Consider the following 7,500-nt stretch of genomic DNA (forward strand, 5'->3'; position numbering starts at 1 on the left):
ACTTAGAATATTTTTGTAGCAGTACAAATCAGTAACCAGCGACACTTAGAATATTTTTGAAGCAGTACAAATCAGTAACCAGCTGACACTTAGAATATTTTTGAAGCAGTACAAATCAGTAACCAGCGACACTTAGAATATTTTTGGAGCAGTACAAATCAGTAACCACTGACACTTAGAATATTTTTGAAGCAGTACAAATCAGTAACCAGCGACACTTAGAATATTTTTGGAGCAGTACAAATCAGTAACCACTGACACTTAGAATATTTTTGAAGCAGTACAAATCAGTAACCAGCGACACTTAGAATATTTTTGAAGCAGTACAAATCAGTAACCACTGACACTTAGAATATTTTTGAAGCAGTACAAATCAGTAACCAGCGACACTTAGAATATTTTTGGAGCAGTACAAATCAGTAACCAGCGACACTTAGAATATTTTTGAAGCAGTACAAATCAGTAACCAGCGACACTTAGAATATTTTTGAAGCAGTACAAATCAGTAACCAGCGACACTTAGAATATTTTTGAAGCAGTACAAATCAGTAACCACTGACACTTAGAATATTTTTGAAGCAGTACAAATCAGTAACCAGCTGACACTTAGAATATTTTTGAAGCAGTACAAATCAGTAACCAGCGACACTTAGAATATTTTTGGAGCAGTACAAATCAGTAACCACGACACTTAGAATATTTTTGAAGCAGTACAAATCAGTAACCAGCGACACTTAGAATATTTTTGGAGCAGTACAAATCAGTAACCACTGACACTTAGAATATTTTTGAAGCAGTACAAATCAGTAACCAGCGACACTTAGAATATTTTTGAAGCATTACAAATCAGTAACCACTGACACTTAGAATATTTTTGGAGCATTACAAATCAGTAACCACGACACTTAGAATATTTTTGGAGCAGTACAAATCAGTAACCAGCGACACTTAGAATATTTTTGAAGCAGTACAAATCAGTAACCAAGTGCATTTTTGAATTGGTTACTGATTTCTCCGTTGAAGTTGGGGCTGCGGTTGGCTTCAGTTAGTGGTGGGGGCTTAATTTTCGCCGAGGGGAGCGTGTCCCGGTAGTGTCTCCGAGGAAGTGGTACTATTGAAGGGGGTGTTTCTGAATTTGGGCCCTTTTTGAGTGGCATTGCCGGATGGGTTTTGTGTTGAAGGCTTCCAAATCGGGTAGCTCAGCCGGATTTGACCCGGCGGTTCTACCGACTGTCACGCCTTCGAGGGGGGACTGTTGTCTAAGTTCAGGCCGAATTTGGTGAATTTCCTAAGTCGGGAAGTGGTCCCAACGGGGTTGGGAGTGAACCTAACTGCTCATACCAACTTTGAGGCTTTGGGGCCGGGTAGCACAGTCGGATTTGACCCGGCGGTTCTGCCGAATGCCTGGCCTTCGAGGGGGGCCTGCCCTCTGAGTTCAGGCCGAATTTGGTGAATTTCCTATGTCGGAAAGTGGTCCAAACGGGGATGGGAGTGAACCTGACAGCTCATACCGACTTTGGGGCTTCCAAGCCGGGTAGCTCAGACGGATTTGATCCGGCGGTTCCGCCGACTGTCACGGCTTCGAGGGGGGACTGTTGTCTAAGTTCAGGCCGAATTTGGTGAATTTCCTAAGTCGGGACGTGGTCCAAACGGGGTTGGGAGTGAACCTAACAGCTCATACCGACTTTGAGGCTCGGGGCCGGGTAGCACAGTCGTATTTGTCCCGGGGGTTCTGCCGAATGCCTGGCCTTCGAGGGGGGCCTGCCCTCTGTGTTCAGGCCGAATTTGGTGAATTTCCTAAGTCGGGAAGTGGTACAAACGGGGATGGGGTTGAATCTGACAGCTCGTACCGACCTTGAGGCTTCCAAGCCGGCTGGCCCGGCAGGATTTGACCCGGCGGTTAGAAAATTTTTCAGTCCGTACAAATCAGTAACCAGGACACTTAGAATATTTTTCAGCAGTACAAATCAGTAACCAGCGACACAGAGAATATTTGTCAGTCAGTACAAATCAGTAACCGGGACACTTAGAATATTTTTGAGCAGTACAAATCAGTAACCAGCGACACTTGAATATTTTTCAGTCAGTACAAATCAGTAACCAGGACACTTAGAATATTTTTGAGTCAGTACAAATCAGTAACCAGTGACACTTAGAATATTTTCGAAGCAGTACATATCAGTAACCAGCGACACTTGAATATTTTTGAAGCAGTCGCCTTCGAGGGGGACTGCCCTCTGAGTTCAGGCCGAATTTGGTGAATTTTCTAAGTCGGGAAGTGGTCCAAATGGTGATGGAGTTGAATCTGACAGCTCATACCGACCTTGGGCTTCCAAGCCGGCTGGCCCGGTCGGATTTGACCCGGCGGTTAGAAAATTTTTCAGTCAGTACAAATCAGTAACCTGCGACACTTAGAATATTTTTCAGCAGTACAAATCAGTAACCAGGACACTTAGAATATTTTTGGTGCAGTACAAATCAGTAACCAGGGACACTTAGAATATTTTTCAGACAGTACAAATCAGTAACCAGCGACACGTAGAATATTTGTCAGTCAGTACAAATCAGTAACGAGCGACACTTAGAATATTTTTGAGCAGTACAAATCAGTAACCGCTGACACTTAGAATATTTTTCAGTCAGTACAAATCAGTAACCAGCGCACTTAGAATATTTTTGAGGCAGTAGAAGTCAGTAACCAAGTGCATTTTTGAATTGGTTACTGATTTCTCCGTTGAAGTTGGGGCTGCGGTGGGCTTCAGTTAGTGGTGGGGGCTTAATTTTCGCCGAGGGGAGCGTGTCCCGGTCGTGTCTCCGAGGAAGTGGTACCTTTTGAAAGGGGTGTTTCTGAATTTGGGCCCTTTTTGAGTGGCATTGACGGATGGGTTTTGTGTTGAAGGCTTCCAAATCGGGTAGCTCAGCCGGATTTGACCCGGCGATTCTGCGGACGTCCTGGCCTTCGAGGGGGGACTGTTGTATAAGTTCAGGCCGAATTTGGCGAATTTCCTAAGTCGGGAAATGGCCCAAACTGGGATGGGACTGAACCTGACTGCTCATACCGACTGTGAGGCTTCGGGGCCGGGTAGCTCAGCCGTATTTGATCCGGCGGTTCTGCCGACTTCACGCCTTCGAGGGGGGACTGCCCTCTGAGTTCAGGCCGAATTTGGTGATTTTCCTAAGTCGGGAAGTGGTCCAAACGGGGATGGGAGTGAACCTGACAGCTCATACCGACTTTGGGGCTTCCAAGCCGGGTAGCTCAACCGGATTTGATCCGGCGGTTCTAGCGACTGCCACGGCTTCGAGGGGGGACTGTTGTCTAAGTTCAGGCCGAATTTGGTGAATTTCCCGAGTCGGGAAGTGGTCCAAACGGGGATGGGAGTGAACCTGACAGCTCTTACCGACATTGAGGCTTCGGGGCCGGGTAGCTCAGTCGGATTTGACCCGGCGATTCTGCCGACTTCCACGCCTTCGAGCGGGGACTCTCCTCTAAGTTCAGGCCGAATTTGGTGAATTTCCTAAGTCGGGAAGTGGTCCAAACGGGGATGGGAGTGAACCTGACAGCTCTTACCGACTTTGGGGCTTCCAAGCCGGGTAGCTCAACCGGATTTGATCCGGCGGTTCTGCCGACTGTCACGCCTTCGAGGGGGGACTGTTGTATAAGTTCAGGCCGAATTTGGTGAATTTCCCGAGTCGGGAAGTGGTCCAAACGGGGATGGGAGTGAACCTGACAGCTCTTACCGACTTTGAGGCTTCGGGGCCGGGTAGCTCAGCCGGATTTGATCCGGCGGTTCTGCCGACTGTCACGCCTTCGAGGGGGGACTGTCCTCTGAGTTCAGGCCGAATTTGGTGAATTTCCCGAGTCGGGAAGTGGTCCAAACGGGGATGGGAGTGAACCTGACAGCTCATACCGACTTTGAGGCTTCCAAGCCGGGTAGCTCAGCCGGATTTGACCCGGCGATTCTGCCGACTTCACGCCTTCGAGGGGGGACTGCCCTCTGAGTTCAGGCCGAATTTGGTGCATTTCCCGAGTCGGGAAGTGGTCTCTGTCACAACGGGGGCAAGTGTCTGAAGAGGTAAAGTGAGTAACCAGCACAGCTTAGGGAAGGGTTCCAAAGTTCTCAACAATATGAATTCGGTTACCAGGAAAGCTTAGGAAAGTTGCCTGACTGTCCCAAACGAATGAACTGCAAAACTTAGGGAACATGCCCGAAGATGCTTAAAAGTGTGAAATCAGTAAGCAGGAAAGCATAGGAAAGTGCCTGAAAGTGCTAAATGAGTAACATGAAAAACGTAGAAAAATGCCCGAAAATGTTTAAAAGTGTGAACTGAGTAACCAGAAAAACTTAGTAAAACGTTGGAAAAGCAGAAATGAGTAACCAGAAAAACTTAGAAAAATGTTTGAAAAGAGAAATGAGTAACCAGAAAAACTTAGAAAAATGTTTGAAAATGAGAAATGAGTAACCAAGAAAACTTAGAAAAATGCCCAAAAAGAAGAAATCAGTAACCAGAAAAACTTAGAAAAATGTTTGAAAATGAGAAATGAGTAACCAGAAAAACTTAGAAAAATGTTTGAAAATGAGAAATGAGTAACCAAGAAAACTTAGAAAAATGCCCAAAAAGAAGAAATCAGTAACCAGAAAAACTTAGAAAAATGTTTGAAAATGAGAAATGAGTAACCAAGAAAACTTAGAAAAATGTTTGAAAATGAGAAATGAGTAACTTAGAAAAATGCCCAAAAAGAAGAAATCAGTAACCAGAAAAACTTAGAAAAATGTTTGAAAATGAGAAATGAGTAACCAAGAAAACTTAGAAAAATGCCCAAAAAGAAGAAATCAGTAACCAGAAAAACTTAGAAAAATGTTTGAAAATGAGAAATGAGTAACCAGAAAAACTTAGAAAAATGTTTGAAAATGAGAAATGAGTAACCAAGAAAACTTAGAAAAATGCCCAAAAAGAAGAAATCAGTAACCAGAAAAACTTAGAAAAATGTTTGAAAATGAGAAATGAGTAACCAAGAAAACTTAGAAAAATGCCCGAAAAGAAGAAATCAGTAACCAGAAAAACTTAGAAAAATTTTCGGCCAAGTGTGAAAAATATTCTAAGTGTCAGCGGAGGAAAATGCCGAAGCATCGGGAAAGATTCAAAAACTCATGCCGAACATGAGTTCCGAAGTGCCGGAGGAACTGGGCGAATTGAGCCCGGCGGTTGGCCAGATGTCGTTTTGAGTCTGCAGCCCGAAAACTTTAACTTTGTCTGCCGCGGAAGTCTGGACCGGGAAAAATCCAAACGGTTTTGCCGGGTTCGAGTTCCAGAGCGAAGCAGTCGAATTTGAAATTCAGACCCATTCAGTGCCACTTGACATTGTGACACAGTGAGGTTGGCGGGGTACCCGGAGATTTCTGGGAACACGATTTTTAGAACAAAATGGCGGCGCGGGACCACTTTGAAAGGCATCCGAAAAACGGTTCCGCGGGCAGAGCACTTGAATGACAGGCCTGTGTGCATGCCCAAGAGCTCTCGGAAGTCTAATTTTTGACACTTTGTCAAATTTTCGACAGACTTACCCAACTCTTGCTGCCTGTTCTAAGAATCAGTCAGAGGCCTGTGCGGCGGTCTCTTGACACTTTGGAGGGCGGGCAAACCCCACGTTGACTCCGGCCGTCCCTCCAAAAGGCACTTGCTATTGGGGGAAAGGATTGCAAGTAGCCTGGTTCCCGTGGGAGCGGCCAGGAAGGGTGCAGGCTGGCCCTTGCCTGAGCATTCCCAAAACCCTCTTCCGCTGAGAGCAGACCTCGCACGCCGCACTACCGGCTCTGGGAGTGGTTGGCCGCTATTGTACATAGTCCGGTCCTTCCTCTGCCACCCGGCAAGTGCGATGGCTCTGCCGCCCTGCGGTGCTCGTCACCCAGGTTTGGGGAACACGATACTTAGAACATGTTGGCGGCTCGGGACCTGCAGGCGAAAGGGGCCCCGTGGTGCTGAGCACATCGACCTCGGGTCTCAGTGCAAGCCGGAGAGTTCGCGGAAGTCTTAAAAGATTTTGACATCTGCTCAAATCTTTGACAGGCTTGCCTGACTCTTTCCGTCCGTTCTAAGAATCAGTCGGAGGCCGGGGCGGGGACGGTCTCTTGACACACGGAGGGTTGGCTTCCCTCCTCAGGTGTTTGTGTCGAAAATGAAGGCGAGAGATGCAAGCGTCCTGGTTCCCCTGGGTGCTGCCAGCAAGGGTGCAGGCTGACCCTTGCCTGAGCACTCCCAAAAGCCTCTTAAGCTGAGAGCAGGCGCCGCACTACCGGCTCTGGGAGTCGTTGGCCGCTATTGTACATAGTCCGGTCCTTCCTCTGCCACCCGGCAAGTGCGATGGCTCTGCCTCCCTGCGGTGCTCGTCACCCAGGTTTGGGGAACACGATACTTAGAACATGTTGGCGGCTCGGGACCTGCAGGCGAAGGGGGCCCCGTGGTGCTGAGCACATCGACCTCGCGTCTCAGTGCAAGCCGGAGAGTTCGCGGAAGTCTTAACAGGCTTGCCTGACTCTTTCCGTCCGTTCTAAGAATCAGTCGGAGGCCGGGGCGGGGACGGTCTCTTGACACACGGAGGGTTGGCTTCCCTCCTCAGGCGTTTGTGTCGAAAATGAAGGCGAGAGATGCAAGCGTCCTGGTTCCCCTGGGTGCTGCCAGCAAGGGTGCAGGCTGACCCTTGCCTGAGCACTCCCAAAAGCCTCTTAGGCTGAGAGCAGGCGCCGCACTACCGGCTCTGGGAGTCGTTGGCCGCTATTGTACATAGTCCGGTCCTTCCTCTGCCACCCGGCAAGTGCGATGGCTCTGCCTCCCTGCGGTGCCCGTCACCCAGGTTTGGAGAACACGATACTTAGAACATGTTGGCGGCTCGGGACCTGCAGGCGAAAGGGGCCCCGTGGTGCTGAGCACATCGACCTCGCGTCTCAGTGCAAGCCGGAGAGTTCGCGGAAGTCTTAACAGGCTTGCCTGACTCTTTCCGTCCGTTCTAAGAATCAGTCGGAGGCCGGGGCGGGGACGGTCTCTTGACACACGGAGGGTTGGCTTCCCTCCTCAGGCGTTTGTGTCGAAAATGAAGGCGAGAGATGCAAGCGTCCTGGTTCCCCTGGGTGCTGCCAGCAAGGGTGCAGGCTGACCCTTGCCTGAGCACTCCCAGAAGCCTCTTAGGCTGAGAGCAGACGCCGCACTACCGGCTCTGGGAGTCGTTGGCCGCTATTGTACATAGTCCGGTCCTTCCTCTGCCACCCGGCAAGTGCGATGGCTCTGCCTCCCTGCGGTGCCCGTCACCCAGGTTTGGAGAACACGATACTAAGAACATGTTGGCGGCTCGGGACCTGCAGGCGAAAGGGGCCCCGTGGTGCTTAGCACATCGACCTCGCGTCTCAGTGCAAGCCGGAGAGTTCGCGGAAGTCTAAAGCTTTTGACATTCGCTCAAAGCTTTGACAGGCTTGCCCGACTCTTTCCGTCCGTTCTAAGAATCCGTCA

This window comes from Hemiscyllium ocellatum (assembly GCF_020745735.1).
Source record: "Hemiscyllium ocellatum isolate sHemOce1 chromosome 15 unlocalized genomic scaffold, sHemOce1.pat.X.cur. SUPER_15_unloc_17, whole genome shotgun sequence".
Taxonomy (NCBI): Eukaryota; Metazoa; Chordata; class Chondrichthyes; order Orectolobiformes; family Hemiscylliidae; genus Hemiscyllium; species Hemiscyllium ocellatum.